General features: G+C 44.7%; 1 pseudogene; it reads right to left on the reverse strand.

The window, feature by feature from the left end:
• Positions 1-25,901, reverse strand: part of LOC121544484 — a 244,163-nt pseudogene that overhangs the window by 11,866 nt on the left and 206,396 nt on the right.

Genomic DNA, 25,901 nt, shown 5'->3' on the forward strand with positions numbered 1-25,901 from the left:
GAGAGAGAGAGCGAGAGAGAGGGACAGGGTTTCCTGGGCGCTTGCTGAGGAACAGGGGCATCTCACAGAGGTTGAACGCCTCTCCACCACCGAGCTCAACGCTGGCATGCCACGCCACGCCACCGCCAAACACACACACACACACACACACTGCCAAATCCGCCGGCATATACACACACTCTGGCATACCAGGATAGCACCGCACCGGGACTGCCTGGCATAAGCGGCTCGCCAACCCTTAAACACACACAGCACCTACATTCTCAATGCCAGCACACACAGACAAACACACACTGTAGACAAGCCCAATGGGCTTGCTATTGCCAGCTTTGCCAAATCCCCACACAAACACACGCAGGGAACAGCTCTGGCATTGGTCTTTTCCCGGCACTCCGAGCATCCCATGTGGAGCGTCACTGGGAAAACGAGGAAATATTTCCAGACCGCAGACCATTCCAGAAGAGAGGCCAGAACTCCAGGAACTCCTGTCTGCTCTCAGGATTAACCAGGAAAACCAGTGAGCTTCCAAACGGCTACTCTTCCCTTATATCCCAAACCACTCCTGTTTCCTACCCAAACCACTTCCCTACTCCTCTCCTCTATCCCATATACACTCTTAGAAAAAAGGTGCTATCTAGAACCGAAAAGGGTTCAGCTGTCCCCATAGGAGAACCCTTTGAAGAACCCTGTTGGTTCCAGGTAGAACCCTTTTGGGTTCCAGGTAGAGCATGGAACCCAAAAGGGTTGTACCTGAAATCAAAAAGTGTTCTCCTATTGGGACAACCGAAGAACCCTTTTGGAACCCTATTTTTAAAGAGTGTACCCTAACCCCTTTTCCCACACTCTCGCTCTCCATCTCCTCTCCTTTCCCTCTGTCCCCTAGCCACTCTTCCCTACTTCTATACTCTCCCCTTCTCCCCTACTCTCCTCTCCCCCTCTCCCCTCTCCCCTCGCCCCTAATCCCGCTCCCCTACTTCTCTCCTCCTCCCCCCTACTACTCTTCTGTCCCCTCTACCCTAACCATTTTCCCCTCTCCTCAACCCTCCTCCTCTCCCCATCTCCAAAACCCCAGCTCCCCAAAGACAGACACTGTCAGTGTGCAGTCAGTGTGCAGAGCTGAGTTGAGGTGTAAGAACCATATAACTGCTGGTGTTGAATACTCTTTCTTCTCTTCCGTCTCGCCCTCTACTCCCTCTCTGTCTCCTCTCGTCCCTCTGTCTCCTGTTCTCCCTCTCTCCTCTCGTCCCTCTGTCTCCTATCCTCCCTCTCTCCTCTCGTCCTTCTGTCTCCTATCCTCCCTATCTCTCTCCTCTCGTCCCTCTGTCTCCTATCCTCCCTCTCTCCTCTCGTCCCTCTGTCTCCTATCCTCCCTATCTCTCTCCTCTCGTCCCTCTGTCTCCTATCCTCCCTATCTCTCTCCTCTCGTCCCTCTGTCTCCTATCCTCCCTCTCTCCTCTCGTCCCCCTGTCTCCTATCCTCCCTATCTCCTCTCGTCCCTCTGTCTCCTATCCTCCCTCTCTCCTCTCGTCCCTCTGTCTCCTATCCTCCCTCTCTCCTCTCGTCCCTCTGTCTCCTATCCTCCCTCTCTCCTCTCGTCCCTCTGTCTCCTATCCTCCCTCTCTCCTCTCGTCCCTCTGTCTCCTATCCTCCCTCTCTCCTCTCGTCCCTCTGTCTCCTATCCTCCCTATCTCTCTCCTCTCGTCCCTCTGTCTCCTATCCTCCCTCTCTCCTCTCGTCCCTCTGTCTCCTATCCTCCCTATCTCTCTCCTCTCGTCCCTCTGTCTCCTATCCTCCCTCTCTCCTCTCATCCCTCTGTCTCCTATCCTCCCTCTCTCCTCTCGTCCCCCTGTCTCCTATCCTCCCTATCTCCTCTCGTCCCTCTGTCTCCTATCCTCCCTCTCTCCTCTCATCCCTCTGTCTCCTATCCTCCCTATCTCTCTCCTCTCGTCCCTCTGTCTCATATCCTCCCTCTCTCCTCTCGTCCCTCTGTCTCCTATCCTCCCTATCTCTCTCCTCTCGTCCCTCTGTCTCCAATCCTCCCGATCTGTCTCCTCTCGTCCCTCTGTCTCCTATCCTCCCTATCTGTCTCCTCTCATCCCTCTGTCTCCTATTCTCCCTCTCTCCTCTCGTCCCTCTGTCTCCTATCCTCCCTCTCTCCTCTCATCCCTCTGTCTCCTATCCTCCCTATCTCTCTCCTCTCGTCCCTCTGTCTCATATCCTCCCTCTCTCCTCTCGTCCCTCTGTCTCCTATCCTCCCTATCTCTCTCCTCTCGTCCCTCTGTCTCCAATCCTCCCGATCTGTCTCCTCTCGTCCCTCTGTCTCCTATCCTCCCTATCTGTCTCCTCTCATCCCTCTGTCTCCTATCCTCTCTATCTTTCTCTTCTTGTCCTTCTGTCTCCTATCCTCCCTCTCTCTCTTTCTCGTCTCCTCCATATCTTTGTCCCCTCTCCTCTCTCTTTGTCCCCTCCCCTCTCCTCTCTCTCTGTCCCCTCCCCTCCCTCCCTCCCTGTCTGTCTCCACTCCTCCCCCTCTCTCCTCTCCTCCTCCTCTCTGACTGTATGAATTATGTAGGTTTAGGTCTCTAGGAGAGCAATACTTATGTCATATTAGCATACAGAAGGAGGATATGTCTGGTTTAAACAGGACTAATATGGCGAGAGACTTCTCAGTGTGTGTAGGTGTGTGTGTGTATCCTTGGCCTGGTGACTGATGGCATGGGGCCAGCCACACTGCTCCTCTCCTGGGCAGATAAAAGAAGCCCCACAAATCACCCAGCCCTGCCAGAGAGTGTGTGTGTGTGTGTGTGGGAAGGAGAAAGAGATAGAAAGAGAGAGAGCCTATCTGACTGAGTGTGTGCGACCATGCTAAGAGTGTGTGTCAGTATGTGTTTATGTGTGTGTGTGTATGAATTAAGTAGAATAGTTAAGAGGCCTCTGTGCGAGTGTGTGTGCTTCTGTGTGTGTTTGAGGGGCAGGGCCGGCTCATGGCGGGAATCAGGTGTAAATTCAGTCATTAGATTGCTTCCAGAAACAGCATGCATAAATAAACACAGGACAGAGATGACAAGAGGAGAGGAGGAGAGGAGGAAAGGAGGAGAGGAGGATGAGAGCGTGTATCCAACCATCTCAGTGGTCTTCTGAAGGGGGGACGTGTGTGTGTGTCGGTGGTTGAGGGGAGTGGTTCTTCAGAGCCAAACACAGCTCATCACTCAATCACTGCTCAAGAACATCATGGACAGGCTGTGCGTGTTTGTTGTGTTGTGCGTGTGGGTGTGTGTGTGTGTGTGTCTGTGTGTATGTGTGTGGGTGTAATCCTTGGTAGTTTTGTTGTCTGCTGACACTATACTCTGTGTACATTGGTGTGTGTGTGGGTATGTGTGTGTGTGCATGTGTACGTGTGACAGTATAGTTGAGTGACCTGTCGGAGGGTGTGTGTGTGTGTGTGTGTTCTCCCAGTGGTAGTGTTGTATGATGCCATTGGCTTTATAGGGAGGGGTCCAGCTGAGGACCCAGAGCTGTTACCATGGGAGACCCCACCTCCTCCGGTACCCCCTAGACTGTTACAGCCAACACTGAGAGAGAACGAAAGACAGAGAGAGAGAGAGAGACCTGTTAGTCACTACCACATACAAGAGAAACAGAACGTTTGCAATGAGAAATACTTTATTTAGCTAGTTATTATTTTTTATGTTTTTAAAGGGGAGTAGTTTATATACATAGATATGAAGAAATTAGGGGGGGGGGGGATAGTTAAGTAGGGATACAAAGAGGAAAGGAAATTTGCTAAATTACAAAATGCAATTTTTTCAACAACACCACCAAAGAATGTTTGTAAACTTTGCTCCCGGTGTGAACGCTTGGTGAATGTGGAGCAAGCAAAGAGAATTATCCGGCAATCTGGTCCTAATGGTAGCAGGGATATCCTGGTCTAATAGAACGTCACTACTGTTTCCCTCTCCTGTCCCACACCCTGACACACTATTAGGACAAGACCACAACACCTAGTTACCACGCTATTCTCTCCCTCCTCCCTCTGCTCTGCTTTCAGTGCTTTTCTGTCTCTCCCTTTTCCCAGCTCCCCTTCCCCCCTTGCTCTGACCCTTTCTATTCTCTTCACCTCCCCTCTCTCTCTCTTTCTCCCTCTTTTCCCTTTCTGTTGCTCTCTCTCTTTTTCTCTCTGCCCCTTTTTGTTAAGTTCCCATCCCCTCTCTCTGTCCTCTCATCCCCTCTCTCTGTCCTCTCATCCCCTCTCTCTGTCCTCTCATCCCCTCTCTCTGTCCTCTCATCCCCTCTCTCTGTCCTCTCATCCCTCTCTCTCTGTCCTCTCATCCCCTCTCTCTGTCCTCTCTTCCCCTCTCTCTGGTCTCTCAGGTGGATGGAGGGAGAGAGCGAGGGAGGAAGGAGATGTAGGACCATCATTCTTCCTGGCCCACTAAGTGTCGGACCAGATTACATCAGGTTGTTCTGTTGTCACGGCAGCAGGCTCCGCGGTGTGTGTGTGTGTGTTTGTGTAATTGCTGTGGTGTATTGGGTTAGGTTGTGTTAGGCCATAATTGGGACTGTTTGGCCAATCCACACAGGTGTACAAACGAATCCACCTCACTCACTCAGGACCGCTGTGTGTGTACCTGTGTGTGCAGGTTCTATAGAATAAGTTATATACCATTCACTTCCTCCCTCCATCCCTCTCCCTCTATCCCTCCTTCTCGCTCTCTCTCCTGGTCCAGGGGTTTGTGTACAGGGCTAGTCTCCAGACAGAAGAGCATGCTGTTAGCAACATAATTAGCTAAAAGACAGAAAGAAAGTTTTCATCTGGGCTTTCATCACCTTTCATCCAGATAAATTAATTATTTTGTGATATCAGTGGAGACCAAGAGAGATAGCTGGGCTTCTGTTCTCAAGCCATTAAGCTGCTATCAGTAATATCATGTCTCTTCAGCACTCTTGAACCCACCAGAGAGGAGAGGAGAGGAGAGGAGAGAGAGCACACCCAGCCAAATAACACAGGTTCTCACATGAATACACCACGCCATGCTTTTCTGTTCAGTTCATATTCTATAGGTAATAGTCAGCTACCCTTGTCTTTCTCTGTCTGTAGGAAATCAATCATAACACATAAACATAATCTATATAAACTCACTTTAGAAAAGAAAAATATGATACAAACGTCAATACAACCACTCAGGATAACAATGAACTTCAAATTATAAAATGCAATCATAAATTTGAGATTAGGATTAACCAAATCAGGATTAACCAGTCCAAAAATAAATTTTCCAGACTCGCAGTGAGAAACGCACCATACTTAGAATTTTTTTAACCAACAGGGAGGGTATTTTTCATTAAGAGAAAGAGTTTGGCTTCTCTCTAACATCAAGGGAGCACCTTGCCTCCTCTCAAGTGCTTCAGCTAAATTGGTGAACTACTTGAGAGCGAGAGAGTGGTGCTTAGTTCAATGAAGCCCTGATTATCTTTACAGTCATCAGGAGGTGATTATATAGAGGGATAATGTAGTGTAAAATGAAGTGGTCCACCACTATAAAATAGAATAAGACTTTGCTGAACTTCACACTCAGGTGGTTGAGACGATCAGAGCCTTGAAGATAGAATTACAAATGTAAGCTACTAGAACAGACATTATTCCCTTACCTTGAGGAGGCTATTTACTCTATGTAATCCATTTCTATCTGCAATATTCTGAACGTTTCATCTTCGTGAACATATCCTAGGTCAGGGTTGAAGTAAATGGGGAAAAGGGAAGGAGGCAGAAGGACAGGGGTTCATTCAGTAGGTAAAACGTTACAGAGCATTCAGATACAGATGTATCATGTAGACCAAAAGTAGGGCATTATATAGGGAATAGATACCATTTCAGATGCAGCCTGTGTCATGCAGCACATTAACAAGTCAGGGTTGAGGGGTCAATAGGTCAGAGGTTAGAGGATAGTCCCACCCACCTGTGTGCTGTCTATGCAGCCGGCGTTGTTACAGGCCCGTAGGCGGTACTGGTACTTCTGGAAGGGACGGATCCCACCCACATCGGTAAAGCTCATCTCGTCTCCATGGTAACACTCCTGTCCGTCACGCAGCACCACATAGTGGCTGATGAGCAGAACAGGAAACAGACCAATCAGAAGGTGGATACGTAACACCTGTGTAGCAATTGTAATCAAGTAAGCCAAACTTTATTTATATAGCATAATTATTTAGATAGTGAACCACTATGAGTGGTTATGTGAGGTGTGTGTTGAAGCAAAGCTTTACTATTTGGCTTGGTGGAGGCCTGCCAATGTAGTTGTGTGATGTCATCGCGGTCACCTAGGCAACTCCATCAGGGCATGGCCACTCCCCAGCGTGTGTCCTCATTTGTTCTCACCGTGGTGATGTTGCTGGAGCCACGCCCATAACAGTTCCAGGTTGATACTCTGTACTCATAGGTGGTGTAGGGCTCCAAGTCTGAGTCTAGGAATAATAGTTATAACCAGTTAATAAACGAGTACTATCAAGGTAATAAACAACTAATAAACCAAGTAACAAAAATCTGTGGTCAATAATACACTAACAAGAGAAAAAACATGACAAAAAAACTAGCAGTCTGAAACAGTCCAAATAGAAGATACAGCAACATGACGGTAAAATACAAGTTATGCTGTCTCATGGTGAGAAAAGCAAGTATACACTCAAGCACATAAACACGCACGCATATACAGTCGTAAAGTATTCCTTATGGGTACATCTTGACTGTGAACATATGTGAGATAGATCCTTTACTGGCCCACAGGAGAGCCTTATGGAAAGCAACCACACACATGTTCTACGTGTCTCTGTTAGCAGGAGTGGTGGCTATAAAGAGTAGAGTCCCAGGCCACCATTTCAGACAAGGCTCTGTTTAGAGCACTATACCCTGGACACTACTTGCAACACTGTGTGTGTGTGTGTGTGTGTGTGAGTGTGTGTGTGTGTGTGTGTGTGTGTGTGTGTGTGTGTGTGTGTGTGTGTGTGAGTGAGTGTATGTGTGTGTTTTTGCTCTCTGTAAAGCTCTCGTGTTTGTATTTATGTGAAATTTATGTTGGTGATTTTTAATAACTGCATTGAAGCTAACATGGCTCATTCTTTCCTTAAGTGTGTGTAGTTTAACCACGGTTAGTGGTAGGTGTCCTGTGTGTGAGATGTGTATGAGGTGTGTGCATGTGTTTCTGTGATATGTAAGCGTAGTGTTTGCAGTTTGAGTGTGTGTGTGCGTGTGTGGGGCATGAGAAACATCTGGTGGATGGCAGGGCTGCGACAGCTTTATGTTCCTCTGTCCAGATGGTGCCACAGCGTCGACTAGAATCACTCTCCTCTCCTCTGCCCCATGCCAACACACACACACGCACGCACACACACACACACACACACACACACACACACACACACACACACACACACACACACACACACACACACACACACACACACACACACACACACACACACACACACACACACACACACACACACACACACACACACACACACACACACACACACACACACACTCACACCCTCCACCCAACATACTACCATTAGTCTTGATTAAACAGACGTAACTAACCAAATAAATAACATGCAGAAAGAATGCAACGTACACACACACACACACACACACACATACTCCCTCCGGCCTGATAAATAAGAGTGAGTGCTCAAGTGGTGTTTAAACGGCCATCCCAAAGTTTTAATGATACAGCGGCGCTCACATGCCCATGACACCACCAGAGTTACAACTTACAGCCATTAACACGCACTCAAGCAGCTGTTTCAGTGTGTGTGTGTTTGTTTGTGTGTGTGTGTGTGTGTGTGTGTGTGCGTATATGTGGGCATGTGTGTGTGTGTGTGTGTGTGTGTGTGTGTGTGTGTGTGTGTGTGTGTGTGTGTGTGTGTGTGTGTGTGTGTGAAATGTCGTGGGAAATGCATTGGTCTCCAATGCCACATGAATTTACAGAATCATTAATTTGTTGTCACGGCTACACCTTTGCGCAATCCTTGCTCAGTAAGGTTGTCTGTGATTGGTCAAGCCTTAAAGCTACTCTGATGATGTTTTCTAAATCACTCCTTAGGATGTTAATAAAGTTATACAGTATTTAATTGTAATACAGTCATATCTGTTGTAGCTGTATCGGTTGATCAATACAGTCATATCTGTTGTAGCTGTATCGGTTGGCCACTCAACTGGAGATCAGATCTTCTTAGGAGGAGCAAAGGGCTGGATTGGACACTGGGGCAGGATGTGTTGTTAGGGGAGTCAAATAAAATAAAATAAAATGTTATTTGCCACGTGCCGAATACAACAGGGGTAGACATTACAGTGAAATGCTTACTTACAAGCCCTTAACCAACAATGCAGTTTAAGAAAAAATTTAAAAAAGCAAATAATTAAAGAGCAGCAGTAAAATAAAATAACAGTAGGGAGGTTATATACAGGGGGTACCGGTACAGAGTCAATGTGCGGGGGCACCGGTTAGTCGAGGTAATTGAGGTAATATGTACATGTGGGTAGAGTTAAAATGACTATGCATAAATAATAAACAGAGTAGCAGCAGCGTAAAAGAGGGGGTTGGGGTGGGGTGGGGGGTCAATGCAAATAGTCCGGGTAGCCATGATTAGTTGTTCAGGAGTCTTATGGCTTGAGGGTAGAAGCTGTTAAGAAGCCTTTTGGACCTAGACTTGGCGCTCTGGTACCGCTTGCCGTGCGGTAGCAGAGAGAACAGTCTATGACTAGGGTGTCTGGAGTCTTTGATAATTTTTAAGGCCTTCCTCTGACACCTCCTGGTAAACAGGTCCTGGATGGCAGGAAGCTTGGTCCCAATGATGTACTGGGCCGTACGCACTACCCTCTGTAGTGCCTTGCGGTTGGAGGCCGAGCAGTTGCCATATGAGGCAGTGATGCAACCAGTCAGGATGCTCTCGATGGTGCAGCTGTAGAACTTTTTGAGGATCTGAGGACCCATGCCAAATATTTTCAGTCTCCTGAGGGGGAATAGGCTTTGTCGTGCTCTCTTCATGACTGTCTTGGTGTGTTTGGACCATGATAGTTTGTTGGTGATGTAAACACCAAGGAACTTGAAGCGCTCAACCTGTTCCACTACAGCCCCGTCGATGAGAATGGGGGCGTGCTCAGTCCTCTTTTTTTTCATGTAGTCCACAATCATCTCCTTTGTCTTGATCACGTTGAGGGAGAGGTTGTTATCCTGGCACCACACGGCCGGGTCTCTGACCTCCTCCCTATAGGCTGTCTCATCATTGTCGGTGATCAGGCCTACCAATGTTGTGTCGTCGGCAAACTTAATGATGGTGTTGGTGTCGTGCCTGGCCATGCAGTCATGGGTGAACAGGGAGTACAGGAGGGGACTGAGCACGCACCCCTGAGGGGCCCTCATGTTGAGGATCAGCGTGGCAGTTGTGTTGCAGGCGGTATGCAAATTGGAGTGGGTCTAGGGTTTCTGGGATAATGGTGTTGATGTGAGCCATGACCAGCCTTTTAAAGCATTTATGGCTACAGACGTGAGTGCTACAGGTCGGTAGTCATTTAGGCAGGTTATCTTAGTGTTCTTGGGCACAGGGACTATGGTGGTCTGCTTGAAACATGTTGGTATTACAGACTCAGTCAGGGACATGTTGAAAATGTCAGTGAAGACACTTGCCAGTTGGTCAGCGCATGCACGGAGTTCACGTCCTGGTAATCCGTCTGGCCCTGCGGCCTTGTGAATGTTGACCTGCTTAAAAGTCTTACTCACATCGGCTACAGAGAGCTTGATCACATAGTCATCCGGAACAGCTGATGCTCTCATGCATGTTTCAATGTTGCTTGCCTCGAAGCGAGCATAGAAGTAATTTAGCTCGTCTGGTAGGCTTGTTTCACTGGGCAGCTCGCGGCTGTGCTTCCCTTTGTAGTCTGTAATAGTTTTCAAGCCCTGCCACATCCGACGAGCGTCAGAGCCAGTGTAGTACAATTCAATCTTAGTCCTGTATTGACTCTTTGCCTGTTTGATGGTTCGTCTGAGGACATAGCAGGATTTCTTATAAGCGTCCGGGTTAGAGTCCCGCTCCTTGAAAGCGGCAGCTCCACCCTTTAGCTCAGTGCGGATGTTGCCTGTAATCCATGGCTTCTGGTTGGGGTACGTATGTACGGTCACTGTGGGGACGACGTCATCGATGCACTTATTGATGAAGCCAGTGACTGATGTGGTGTACTCCTCAATGCTATCGGAAGAATCTCGGAACACATTCCAGTCTGTGCTAGCAAAACAGTCCTGTCGCTTAGCATCTGCATCATCTGACCACTTCCTTATTAACCGAGTCACTGGTGCTTCCTGCTTTAGTTTTTGCTTATAAGCAGGAATCAGGAGGATAGAGTTATGGTCAGATTTGCCAAATGGAGGGCGAGGGAGAGCTTTGTACGCGTCTCTGTGTGTGGAGTAAAGGTGGTCTAGAGTTATTTTTCCTCTGGTTGCACATTTAACATGCTGGTAGAAATGAGGTTGAATGGATTTATGTTTCCCTGCATTAAAGTCCCCGGCCACTAGGAGCGCTGCCTCTGGATGAGCATTTTCCTGTTTACTTATGGCCTTATACAGCTCATTGAGTGCAATCTTAGTGCCTGCATCGGTTTGAGGTGGTAAATAGACAGCTACGAAAAATATAGATGAAAACTCTCTTGGTAAATAGTGTGGGCTACAGTTTATCATGAGATACTCTACCTCAGGCGAGCAAAACCTCGAGTCTTCCTTAGTATTAGATTTTATGCACCAGCTGTTGTTTACAAATATACACAGACCGCCACCCCTTGTCTTACCGGAGTCAGCCGTTCTATCCTGCCGATGTAGCGTATATCCCGCCAGCTGTATGTTATCCATGTCGTCACGACTCGGTGAAACACAAGATATTACAGTTTTGAATGTCCCGTTGGTAGGATAATCGTAATCTTATGTCGTCTAATTTATTTTCAAATGATTGAACATCGGCTAATAGGATTGATGGAAGAAGCAGTTTACTCGCTTGCCGTCGGATCCTTACAAGGCACCCCGACCTACGTCCACGATATCTCTGTCTCTTTCTCATGCGAATGACAGGGATTTGGGCCTTGGTGTCTGTAGGATATCCTTCGCGTCTGACTCGTTGAAGAAAAAATCTTCGTCCAATACGAGGTGAGTAATCGCTGTCCTGATATCCAGAAGCTATTTTTGGTCATAAGAGACAGTGGCAGAAACATTATGTACAGAATAAATTACAAATAACATGAAAAAACACACATAATTGTACAATTGGTTAGAGGGCTGTAAAACGGCAGCCATCTTCTTCGGCGCCATTGAGTGTTTGTGGTTAGGGGTGTGAATGAGGTCATGAGTGTGTGTGTAGTTTGCGGTGAGGTTTATGGGAGTGGTTTGAGGTGTGTGTGTGTGGGTGTATGTGTGGTGAGGACCCAGATAAAGATGTAGAAAGAGGGGTTGAAGGAACAGGAGCCACCCCATTGGGCACACACTGGTTAAATCAACGTTGTTTCCACGTCATTTAAACGAAATTGGAATAGACGTTGAATTGATGTCTGTGTCCAGTGGGACAGTAGGCTGTAGAGACAGTAGACACCGGACACAGAATACTGGGAGAACACTGGGCCTGGAGGGGAGACAATACACACTGTTATAGATAGACACACTCACATAGAGTTTTTTTGAAATGTTAGCAAATGTGTTAAAAATTAAAAACAGAAATACCTTATTTACATAAGTATTCTGACCCGTTGTTATGAGACTCAAAATTGAGATCAGGTGCATCCTGTTTCCATTGGTCATCCTTGAGATGTTTCTACAACTTGATTGGAGTCCACCTGTTGTAAATTAAATTGGTTGGACATGATTTGGAAAGGCACAAACCTGTCTATATAAGGTCCCACAGTTGACAGTGCATGTCAGAGCAGAAACCAACCCATGAGGTCGAAGGAATTGTCTGTAGAGCTCCGAGACAGGATTGTGTCGAGGCACAGATCTGGGGAGGGGTACCAAAACAATTCTGCAGCGTTGAAGGTCCCCAAGAACACAGTGGAGTACTTGAGGAAAACGTGCTCCAGAGCGCTTAGGACCTCAGACTGGGGCGAAGGTTCACCTTCCAACAGGACCATGACCCTAAGCACACAGCCAAGACAATGCAGGAGTGGCTTTGGGACAAGTCTCTGAATGTCCTTGAGTGGCCCAGCCAGAGCCTGGACTTGAATCCGATCGAACATCTCTGGAGAGACCTGAAAATAGCTGTGCAGCGACGCTCCCCATCTAACCTGACAGAGCTTGAGAGGATCTGCAGAGAAGAATGGGAGAAACTCCCCAAATACTGGTGTGCCAAGCTTGTAGCGTCACACCCAAGAAGACTCGAGACTGTAATCGCTGCCAAAGGTGTTTCAACAAAGTACTGAGTAAAGAGTCTGAATATTTATGTAAATGTGATATTTCAGTTTTTTATTTGTAATACATTTGCAAACATTTCTAAAAACTTGTTTTTAATTTGTCATTATGGGGTATTGTGTGTAGATTAAAGAGGGAAGAAAACAATTTAATCAATTTTAGAATAAGGCTGTAACGTAATAAAATGTGGAAAAAGTAAAGGGGTCTGAATACTTTCCGAATGCACTGTATATTCCGATAGCCTTATTCAGGAAGCCATGTGTGTGAGTAGGGAGGCTGCTCCTTAATGACATCATTAGGAGATAATGACAGTTCCTCCCCAGTCTTCTCTTCTCTCTCTCTCTCCTCCCTCTCTCTCTCCTCCCTTTCTCTCTCTCACGCTGGGATAGGAAAACACTATCACGGCCTGGGAGCAACTGATAAATGGGCTATGGCCCAGGTCCCCAACTCCTGAGGAGTGTGTGTGTGTGTGTGTGTTCAGATATATAGGAAGACATTCAGACTTGCTGTAATCCCACATGGCAACGACAAAGTCCAATATATATACTTTAATCCATGATTACATTAATAACAATTGGGAATACACTTCCAAAAATCGGAACGCTAAGCTATTTCCAGGGAACAGGCAGATAGACATACAGTATGTACCCCCATAAACACACAACCTCCCCCCAACACAGAGCCATAGTTAGATGATATATGACCCTGCCCCTGAGTATCGTTACCTCCATCACTAGTCCAGGTGACACTTTGTCAGCATACACGTGTCTGTGGGGGTCGTAGCCGACCCCGTTACAGCACACCTCTTCCTGGTTGATGACCTCTGACCCACAGCACTGCAGACGCACCGTCCCATTCTCATCAGGGCGCATTCTGGGAGAACCGTCATGGCCGACGCAGCAGAGAGACGTGGTGGAGTTCACATATTCTTTCCCACAGCAGGGCAGACCTAGGGGAACACACATAATATAATATAATATGCCATTTAGCAGACTTACAGTCATGCGTGCATACATTTTTGTGTATGGGTGGTCCTGGGGATCGAACCCACTACCTTGATGTTACAAGCGCCGTGCTCTACCAGCTGAGCTACAGAGGACCACACATGCAGGCGTACATTCTCCCGAGTAGCACGCACACACACACACACACACAGACACACACACACACACACACACACACACACACACACACACACACATACACACACACACACACACACACACACACATATGGAACAGACACAAACAGCAAGATTCAGACTGAGACCAAGACCACCTTAACCAATTCAACAAAATAAGGTGATATCTCTCTAAACAGGTGTGTGTGTGTATCCTAGTGTATCTAAGTGCCTGTGACAATGGCCGTCTTCCCTGGGACTCCCTGGAGTGTGTTGTCATAACTGTGACACGTGTGTTGTGTGCGTCATGCGTGTAGTTTGCGTGTTGCTGAGCCGGCGTGCTGCCCCACGTTCATCAACATTACCCATTAGCCATCTCTCCTGCTCAACGACCTGTCAGCCAAGTCTCTCTTCCCCTCTTTCTCTCCTCTATCCCTCTCTCTGTTTTTGATTAATCTATCCTTTTTCTTCATCCATCCATCAATCAATCAAACTTTGTTTATATAGCACATTTCTTACAACAAATGCATTTCAAGGTGCTTAAGAAATAAAATAATAAAACACTTTTTAATTATAAAATCAAGACAGACATAATTTCTCTCTCTTATATATCTCTCTCTCCCTCTCTTCTAGCTCTCTCTCTCTAATGGCCGTGCTCCTAATGCAGTTTGACTGGACCAGCATGGCCCCACTGCCTGACATGATTACAGCGTAGCGAGCACACACACACGCACACGCACACGCACACGCACACACACACACGCACACACACACGCACACGCACACACACAAAACCACTCACACAGGCACACACATCCCTCCATACAAGGTTAAATAAATTGATAAACAAACATTAAATGGGAGCTCCACCACCTTAGGATGGGTGACGACATTCAGTCAGAATTCAAAGGATATCATCTGTATGTGAACAACATTTAAGATGTGTTATGCTATAATATTGTTCCCCATTGCTGCTGCATGTAGAATGTTGGATGGGAGGGACACGCGAGTATCCTGAGCTGACATCCGTGACAGTGACATGTAATGTCTCTCTGCCATGACACCCTAACCTTGACTATCAAGGTTAAAATGTAAAAATGTATTTTATTCATCTGAAGATGTTCTAAAGGAGAGAAACAGAAAGCTTTCCATGCACTCTGGTCATTATCCGTCACTCTCAAGCATAACTAGTACTTTACTGAGTTAATGGCCTCTAGTCACAAAGCTTGAAGTGATTCTAACAGAACACAGAACCCTCTTTGTTCTAGAGCTTTGTATTGATTCTAACAGAACACAGAACCCTCTTTGTTCTAGAGCTTTGTATTGATTCTAACAGAACACAGAACCCTCTCTAGTTCTAAATCTATGTAGTGATTCTAAAGGCGATGTCACACAAAGCAATTTGGACGCAATTTATGTTGCTTGCAACAAAGCTGCATCTGTGTCACCCCCAAAAAAATTGCATTGCATTGCATCGCAAGAGATATAAATTAATCCTATTTCACGCAACTGACTTTGCAATGTCCAATCAGTGAGCAGAAAAAAGTTTACGACTCGTCATTTCGTTCCGTTCGGAACGCCGACCCAGTTGTCATGTCAACAAAGCTGTCAGTGCTGCTGTAAACATCGACAAAAGAGACATGCCAAATGGGAAATGTATAAAACATTCTAGACATCATGGCTAGTCATGGTTTATTTACATGGTCTCCCAGCAAACCAAAATTGTTTCTGTGAAAGTTCCCAGAACATTCGTTAGGTCGTGGCAAATGTTCTCATAAGACAATGGGACCATTGTGGGAACATGACAAGAGATAGGTTCCCAAAACACAAAAACTGTCACATTGTGCTGTCATTCAGATAATGTTTGTATCAGGGTGCACGACATTCCTATGATGTTGCAAGAATGTTGACGAACAGCCTTTCTGAGTTCTTTAAAGGTTCTCAGAACATTTAATTAGGTTGTGGGAACAGAGTGGGTACATTACAAGAGATAGGTTCCCAAAACAAAAAATATGCTCAGTTGTAATGACGTTCATACAAATGTTAAGCTACTGCAAGTTGCACAGGACATTAAAATCAAATCAAATCAATTTTGATTGGTCACATACACGTATTTAGCAGATGTTATTGCGGGTGTAATGAAATGCTTGTGCTTCTGGCTCCGACAGTGCAGTAATATCTAACAAGTGATATGTAACAATTTCACAACATATACCCAATACACATAAATCTAAGTATGGATTGAATTAAGAATATATACACTACCAGTCAAAAGTTAGACACGCCTACTCATTCAAGGGTTTTTCTTTATTTTTACAATTTCTTACATTGTAGAATAATAGTGAAGACATCACAACTATGAAATAACACATATGGAATCATGTTGTGACCAAAAAAGTGTTAAACAAATCAAAACATATTTTATATTTGAGATTCTTCAAATAGCCACCCTTTGCCTTGATGACAGCTTTGCACACTTTTGGCATTCTCTCAACCAGCTTCATGAGGTAGTCACCTAGAATGCATTTCAATTAACAGGTGTGCCTTCTTAAAAGTTCATTTGTGGAATGGATTTCCTTCTTAATGCCTTTGAGCCAATCAGTTGTGTTGTGACAAGGTACGGGAGTATACAGAAGATAGCCCTATTTGGTAAAAGACCAAGTCCATATTATAGCAAGAACAGCTCAAATAAGCAAAGAGAAATGACAGTCCATCATTACTTTAAGACATGAAGGTCAATCAATACGAACATTTCAAGAACTTTGAAAGTTTCTTCAAGTGCAGTCACAAACACCATCAAGCGCTATGATGAATCTGGCTCTCATGAGGACCGCCACAGGAAAGGAAGACCCAGAGTTACTCCTGCTGCAGAGGATAAGTTCATTAGAGTTACCAGCCTCAGAAATTGCAGCCCAAGTAAATGCTTCACAGAGTTCAAGTAACAGACACATCTCAACATAAACTGTTCAGAGGGGACTGTGGTCTTCAGGCCTTCATGGTTGAATTGCTGCAAAGAAACCACTACTAAAGGATACCAATAATAAGTAGAGACCTGCTTGGGCCAAGAAACACGAGCAATGGACATTAGACTGGTGGAAATGTGTCCATTGGTCTGGATTCCAAATTGGAGATTTTTGGTTAAAACCGCTGTGTCTTTGTGAGATGTGGTGTGGGTGAATGAATGATCTCCACATGTGTATTTACCACCGTAAAGCATGGAGGAGGAGGTTTTATGGTGTAGGGGTGCTTTGCTGGTGACTCTGTCTGTGATTTATTTAGAATTCAAGGCACACTTAACCAGCATGGCTACCACAGCATTCTGCAGCGATACGCCATTTTCCAACAGGACAATGACCCAACACACCTCCAGGCTGTGTAAGGGCAACTTTACCAAGAAGGAGAGTGATGGAGTGCTGCATCAGATGACCTGGCCTCCACAATCCTCCGATCTCAACCCAATTGAGATGGTTTGGGATGAGTCAGACTGCAGAGTGAAGGAAAAGCAGCCAACAAGTGCTCAGCATATGTGGGAACTCCTTGAAGACTGTTGGAAAAGCATTCCAGGTGAAGCTGGTTGAGAGAATGCCAAGTGTGTGCAAAGCTGGCAAAGGCAAATTGTGGCTATTTGAAGAATCTCAAATGTAAAATATATTTGTTTTAAGAAAATGTTGTTACTACCTGATTCCATATGTGTTATTTAATAGTTTTTATGTCTTCACTTTATTCTACAATGTAAAAAAATAGTAAAAATAAAGAAAAACCCTTGAATGAGAAGGTGTGTCCAAACGTTTGACTGGTACTGTACATATATGAACGACCAATGTCCATATATATGTTGTAAGAATGTTGATAGAACACCTGGTCTAAGTTCTTTAAAGGATCCCAGAACATTTCATACACAGCATATGAAGATGTGAGAACATTTGAATAACTCAGAAATTGTGTTTTGTGTCCTGATTGACTATATTAGACAAAAAAACGCAAGGTGACAGCCAATGTTCCTTCAAAAAAATTTCGGCACTGAGCAAATTTCAGGTCTGCTGAGCACAAACTTGAACATTGTCAAAATTCTGTGCAACTTCCGGCGCGTGTTTACTGTGAACACTGAGGTTGTATCCACTTTAAGTTACAGTTTTAACAGTGGCCAAGTAGCCTACCGCGGCTACAGTGGGGAAAAAAAGTATTTAGTCAGCCACCAATTGTGCAAGTTCTCCCACTTAAAAAGATGAGAGAGGCCTGTCATTTTCATCATAGGTACACGTCAACTATGACAGACAAAATGAGAAAAAATAATCCAGAAAATCACATTGTAGGATTTTTAATAAATTTATTTGCAAATTATGGTGGAAAATAAGTATTTGGTCAATAACAAAAGTTTCTCAATACTTTGTTATATACCCTTTGTTGGCAATGACACAGGTCAAACGTTTTCTGTAAGTCTTCACAAGGTTTTCACACACTGTTGCTGGTATTTTGGCCCATTCCTCCATGCAGATCTCCTCTAGAGCAGTTATGTTTTGGGGCTGTCGCTGGGCAACACGGACTTTCAACTCCCTCCAAAGATTTTCTATGGGGTTGAGATCTGGAGACTGGCTAGGCCACTCCAGGACCTTGAAATGCTTCTTACGAAGCCACTCCCTCGTTGCCCGGGCGGTGTGTTTGGGATCATTGTCATGCTGAAAGACCCAGCCACGTTTCATCTTCAATGCCCTTGCTGATGGAAGGAGGTTTTCACTCAATATCTCATGGCCCCATTCATTCTTTCCTTTACACGGATCAGTCGTCCTGGTCCCTTTGCAGAAAAACAGCCCCAAAGCATGATGTTTCCACCCCCATGATTCACAGTAGGTATGGTGTTCTTTGGATGCAACTCAGCATTCTTTGTCCTCCAAACACGACGAGTTGAGTTTTTACCAAAAAGTTATATTTTGGTTTCATCTGACCATATTACATTCTCCCAATCCTCTTCTGGATCATCCAAATGCACTCTAGCAAACTTCAGACGGGCCTGGACATGTACTGGCTTAAGCTGGGGGACACGTCTGGCACTGCAGGATTTGAGTCCCTGGCGGCTTAGTGTGTTACTGATGGTAGGCTTTGTTACTTTGGTCCCAGTTCTCTGCAGGTCATTCACTAGGTCCCCCCGTGTGGTTCTGGGATTTTTGCTCACCGTTCTTGTTATCATTTTGACCCCACGGGGTGAGATCTTGCGTGGAGCCCCAGATCGAGGGAGATTATCAGTGGTCTTGTATGTCTTCCATTTCCTAATAATTGCTCCCACAGTTGATTTCTTCAAACCAAGCTGCTTACCTATTGCAGATTCAGTCTTCCCAGCCTGGTGCAGGTCTACAATTTTGTTTCTGGTGTCCTTTGACAGATCTTTGGTCTTGGCCATAGTGGAGTTTGGAGTGTGACTGTTTGAGGTTGTGGACAGGTGTCTTTTATACTGATAACAAGTTCAAACAGGTGCCATTAATACAGGTAACGAGTGGAGGACAGAGGAGCCTCTTAAAGAAGAAGTTACATGTCTGTGAGAGCCAGAAATCTTGCTTGTTTGTAGGTGACCAAATACTTATTTTCCACCATAATTTGCAAATAAATTCATTAAAAATCCTACAATGTGATTTTCTGGATTTTATTCTTCTAAATTTGTCTGTCATAGTTGACGTGTACCTATGATGAAAATTACAGGCCTCTCTCATCTTTTTAAGTGGGAGAACTTGCACAATTGGTGGCTGACTAAATACTTTTTTCCCCCACTGTATTTGATCATAATGTAGGCCTACCAGAGTGGCCTATCATCAAAAACAATGGAGAAAAATGCATCTCATAACATTTTAACATGAAAATAGCTGTTCTATCATTCATCCTACAGTAGCAGCAAATGTGTGGTGTTAAATGTAGGCCTTCATTCCATGAGACCTTTGAAAAAAACATGCAGGGCTTGACATTAACCTGTTCATCCACTTGTCCTTTAGACAAGGAGGTGACTGAAAATGTTGTTTGATGTAGGAAACCACTTTAAAAATAAATAATCATTATTATTCCCATACCATTATTACAGAGAATCAGACAAATTATGCTACCCTCTGCCTATTGGCTACTTAGCTTATTCAGTATGGATGACGGATCACTCTCCTGAGTGGCGCAGTGGTCTAAGGCACTGCATCGCAGTGCTAACTGTGCCACTAGATCCTGGTTCGAATCCAGGCTCTGTCGCAGCCGGCCGTGACCGGGAGACTCATGGGCGGCGCACAATTGGCCCAGCGTCGTCCAGGGTAGGGGAGGGAATGGCCGGCAGGGATGTAGCTCAGTTGATAGAGCATGGTGTTTGCAACACCAGGGTTGTGGGTTCGATTCCCACGGGGGGCCAGTATAAAAAAAAAAGTGTATTCACTAACTGTAAGTCGCTCTGGATAAGAGCGTCTGCTAAATGACTGAAATGTAAATGTAAAATGGATCACTACCTCAAGCTGAACCTTGGCAAGACGGAGCTACTCTTCCTCCCGGGGAAGGACTGCCCGTTCCATGATCTCGCCATCACGGTTGACAACTCCGTTGTGTCCTCCTCCCAGAGTGCGAAGAGCCTTGGCGTGACCCTGGACAACACCCTGTCGTTCTCCACTAACATCAAGGCGGTGACCCGATCCTGTAGGTTCATGCTCTACAACATTCGGAGAGTACGACCCTGCCTTACACAGGAAGCGGCAGAGGTCCTAATCCAGGCACTTGTCATCTCCCGTCTGGATTACTGCAACTCGCTGTTGGCTGGGCTCCCTGCCTGTGCCATTAAACCCCTACAACTCATCCAGAATGCCGCAGCCCGTCTGGTGTTCAACCAAGTTCTCTCACGTCACCCCGCTCCTCCGCACACTACACTGGCTTCCAGTTGAAGCTCGCATCTGCTACAAGACCATGGTGCTTGCCTACGGAGCTGTGAGGGGAACGGCACCTCTGTACCTTCAGGCTCTGATCAGTCCCTACACCCAAACGAGGGCATTGCGTTCATCCACCTCTGGACTGCTGGCTCCCCTACCTCTGCTGAAGCACAGTTCCCGCTCAGCCCAGTCAAAACTGTTCGCTGCTCTGGCACCCCAATGGTGGAACAAGCTCCCTCACGACGCCAGGACAGCGGAGTCACTCACCACCTTCCGGAGACATTTGAAACCCCACCTCTTTAAGGAACACCTGGGATAGGATAAAGTAATCATTCTAACCCCCCCTTACCCCCCCATTTTTTTTTTTTAAATAACGTATTTTTTTTTTTATATACAAAAAAAAACATTAATAATTGTAAAGTGGTTATCCCACTGGCTATAAGGTGAATGCACCAATTTGTAAGTCGCTCTGGATAAGAGCGTCTGCTAAATGACGTAAATGTAAATGTTAAACAACACAATGTAACTCCAAGTCAATCACACTTCTGTGAAATCAAACTGTCCACTTGGGAAGCAACACTGATTGACAATAAATGTCACATGCTGTTGTGCAAATGGAATAGACAACAGGTGGAAATTATAGGCAATTAGCAAGACACCCCGAATAAAGGACTGGTTTTGCAGGTGGTGACCACAGACCACTTCTCAGTTCCTATGCTTCCTGGCTGATGTTTTGGTCATTTTTGAATGCTGGCGGTGCTTTCACTCTAGTGGTAGTATGAGACGGAGTCTACAACCCACACAAGTGGCTCAGGTAGTGCAGCTCATCCAGGATGGCACATCAATGCGAGCTGTGGCAAGAAGGTTTGCTGTGTCTGTCAGCGTAGTGTCCAGAGCATGGAGGCGCTACCAGGAGACAGGCCAGTACATCAGGAGACGTGGAGGAGGCCGTAGGAGGGCAACAACCCAGCAGCAGGACCGCTACCTCCGCCTTTGTGCAAGGAGGAGCAGGAGGAGCACTGCCAGAGCCCTGCAAAATGACCTCCAGCAGGCCACAAATGTGCATGTGTCTGCTCAAACGGTCAGAAACAGACTCCATGAGGGTGGTATGAGGCTTACAGCCCAACACCGTGCAGGACGTTTGGCATTTGCCAGAGAACACCAAGATTGGCAAATTCGCCACTGGCGCCCTGTGCTCTTCACAGATGAAAGCAGGTTCACACTGAGCACATGTGACAGACGTGACAGAGTCTGGAGACGCCGTGGAGAACGTTCTGCTGCCTGCAACATCCTCCAGAATGACCGGTTTGGCGGTGGGTCAGTCATGGTGTGGGGTGGCATTTCTTTGGGGGGCCGCACAGCCCTCCATGTGCTCGCCAGAGGTAGCCTGACTGCCATTAGGTACCGAGATGAGATCCTCAGACCCCTTGTGAGACCATATGCTGGTGCGGTTGGCCCTGGGTTCCTCCTAATGCAAGACAATGCTAGACCTCATGTGGCTGAAGTGTGTCAGCAGTTCCTGCAAGAGGAAGGCATTGATGCTATGGACTGGCCCGCCCGCTTCCCAGACCTGAATCCAATTGAGCACATCTGGGACATCATGTCTCGCTCCATCCACCAACGCCACGTTGCACCACAGACTGTCCAGGAGTTGGCGGATGCTTTAGTCCAGGTCTGGGAGGAGATCCCTCAGGAGACCATCCGCCACCTCATCAGGAGCATGCCCAGGCGTTGTAGGGAGGTCATACAGGCACGTGGAGGCCACACACACTACTGAGCCTCATTTTGACTTGTTTTAAGGACATTACATCAAAGTTTTCCACTTTAATTTTGAGGGTGACTCCAAATCCAGACCTCCATGGGTTGATACATTTGATTTCCATTCATAATTTTTGTGTGATTCTGTTGTCAGCACATTCAACTATGTAAAGAAAAAAGTATTTAATAAGATTATTTCATTCATTCAGATCTAGGATGTGTTATTTTAGTGTTCCCTTTATTTTTTTGAGCAGTGTACAACACTGCCCCTTCAAGACATAAAAAAAGCTCTTTACCTGACTGGCTTTTCAAAGATGGATAGAAATGCACACATTTTGTGCTCTAGTAGGAAGCAACCACTCCCCCATTGTTGACTAGAAATGAGCTATTACTGTGTTAATAACTCATTAACTAGCAAAGAATATGAACAAATGTGCACATGCAGCTCTCGCTTTGATCTCAAAACAAGCGCATCTACTTGTGACTGTAAGTGGTGTAAACACAGTCCAGTTCAAAGTGAATCTAGGTTTAGATATACTCTACTAAAAAAGAGAATGTCTTTATTTCATTCAGATTAATAAATCCAGTTAAAAATGTACAAAATAACAGTAAAAATTAAAACATTGTTTAAAAATTTCTGTTCAACGTTTTAAAAAACGCACCCGATATAATGCATACACCCGGTGCCAAGTGGTGGAATAAGGAACTGCTTGTCAAGCGTAGAATGGGTAAAATATATGTTGAAAATGTGTGAAATTGTGAGAGTAATAATCAAATCGTTTTCTGATTTCAGCGTATTTCCATTGTGAATTCATGCGACATATCTTGACAGGCCTGCTATATCATATAATTTGACCACATCATTGAATTTGTTATGATAATAATCCATATAAAGTACAGTATTTTCTTTTTATTAGAGGCATGTGTGAAAGTGAAACCACTGTTGAAATACTATAAAAGACTGAGATAATGGGAAATCCAATGAGAGATGGCTGATCTTGCTCTACTGGAAGATTTGGCACATGCTGCATTTCGCAGAGAGCGCATTTTTAGAGACAGGTGGGACTTTTTTTGCAGAAAGTACAGATTGGCTCATCAGATATCGTTTACCAAAACCACTTTTATAGGATTTTGGGGAGGATTTGATTTCCATACAATTTCCATACACCATCGCACAACAGGTTGAAGTAAAGAGGGGTTTCTTTGCCATGATGCCATCAATGGGTTCCCAAATACGAACGGAGCAGTAGACGGTACCCACATCGCCATAAAATAACCATCCCAAAATGATTTCAACTATGTGAACAAAAAAGGTTTCCACTCTTAATGTGCAGGTTATGTGATGTGCAAAAGACGCTGCTGAACGTGGTGGCGAGGTGGCCAGTTGGAACGCACGGCTCGTTCATTCTGCAGAACAGTCATGTTGGCCTATATAGCTACAGGAGGGAGCTGTTGAGGATGTATGGCTTATTGGTGAGTGCTGCCTTCTCATTTGAAGTATATTTGCCATTGCTAAAGCTACTTGAATTGTCCTAATGGTCCTCTCTTTGTAGCTAAGTTTTTATTTTTACTGGTCAAGCCACAACTGAGTGAGCCAAATAAAACATGTTGGTTGTACTCAATCTCTGACACTAGCACCTCTATTTCAGTCTTGAAAAAGTTTTTTTTTCTTAGCTTTTTCGGTTGCGTCGTTGTATTTCATGGTACAGTTTGTATATTCCCCACGTGCTTTAAAGGGATGATTTTGACCATATATGGTTAATTAGGTTTCGAAATGCAAATAGCCAAGGTCGTGCACAAGCACTGAGGCTGAGAACAATTGGTATTTATCAATGGTTATCTCCTACCGGTGTGCGTATGATTGTTTGATAAATCACAGTTTTTCTATGCGTACGAACATTCTAAATTCCATTTGTAAGTAGTATTTTAGAATAGTTTCTATGCAATATTGATTAATGAGGCCCCTGGCTTGGGAACCAAACATTGCAGGTTCAAACCCCACATGTGCAGATTGTCAACATATAAAGTATATAAAAAAGGTTGTGTTTGTATAATTAAATCCTGTTCAAATGTCCTATAAATTAAATGAAAATGCCATTTGTGTCTATATCACCTACAATACAGTCCTCAAATGAGAATTGCCATGAACCTCTACGGGATCGGTGTCACGTATACAGGACGGTTGAGCTAACGTGCGCTAATGTGATTAGCATGACTGTTGTAAGTAACAGCAAACTTTCCAGGACATAGACATGTCTTATATGGGCAGAAAGCTTAAATTCTTGTTAATCTAACCACACTCTCCAATTTACAGTAGCTATTACAGTGAGAAAAAATAAACATACTATTGTTTGAGGAGAGTGCACAACAACAAAACACTTTTCACGGCAACTGGTTTGATACTCTGAAGGTAAATAATGTACTTACATTCATGCTCTGATTTGTCATCCTGAGGGTCCCAGAGATAAAATGTAGGATAGTTTTGTTTGATAAAATCAATTTTTATATTCAAATGTAGGAACTGGGTTCTACAGTTTGAACCCTTGCTGTCTCTGACGCCACACCCACACCGCCCGGCCATCTGGATGTGTGAAAGCTAGTGTATAAGCTAATGATCCATCATGTATGACATTTGTGGGAGTGTGTAAACGTACATTTTTGTATTACCATATCATTTTTGTATGTTCTCTATAGTTATGTACTTGAAAATGTATCAATTGACCAATTCTGCACATTTTGGCAGACTTGATACAAAATAGTCCAGTATTGTAATGCTTCACTGGATCAATCTGAAACTTTGCACGCACAGTGCTGTCATCTAGTGGCCAAAATCTAAATCGCGCCTAAACTGCAATATTATATTGTGGCCTTTCTCTTGTATTTCAAAGATGAAATTATTATATTTTACCAGATCATTGTGTTATATTCTCCTACATTAATTTCACATTTCCACAAACTTCAAAGTGTTTCCTTTCAAATGGTATCAAGAATATGCATATCCTTGCTTCAGGTCCTGAGCTACAGGCAGTTAAATTTGGGTATGTCATTTTAGGAGAAAATTGACAAAAAGTGTCAGATCCTTATGAGGTTAAATCAGGAGAGAAACATAATGGGGATGTATTCCAATCTACTTTTTTATGCTTTAAGGAGTTACAATTTTGCATGCTGAGAATGTTGTGGTAATATTAGGTCAAACTTACATAGAACATATTCTAAATGTTCTTGAAATGTTCTGAAGACCTACAAGACAAGGTAAAATGTATATTGCATGAACATCAATGGAATATTATGTTAAACCTAAAACAAATATGCTATGAATGTCATATAAACTGACTTATTTGGAAATTGTGGAACATTTGCAACATTGCAAGAATATTCTTGCAACATCCCAGACAAATCCCATCATTTAATAAAAAGTTTTATGAACTTTTAAAGAATATACAAATATGTTCTGGGAATGTTCTTGCAACATCAGGCAAATGTTTTTTGCAACCTAATAGAAACATTGTAATAATCAGCACAACTGCACAGTTTTTGTGTTTAGGGAACGTATCTTTTGTCATGTCCCCACAATGTTACCACAACCTAAAGAAATGTGTTAGGAACTTTTAAAGAACATAAAAAATGTGTTCTGGGAACATTCTTGTAACATCAGGTTAATGTTTTTTGCACCCTAAAATAAACATTGTATAATCATCTGCACAACTGGAC

This window comes from Coregonus clupeaformis, chromosome 29 (genome assembly GCF_020615455.1).
Source record: "Coregonus clupeaformis isolate EN_2021a chromosome 29, ASM2061545v1, whole genome shotgun sequence".
Taxonomy (NCBI): domain Eukaryota; kingdom Metazoa; phylum Chordata; class Actinopteri; order Salmoniformes; family Salmonidae; genus Coregonus; species Coregonus clupeaformis.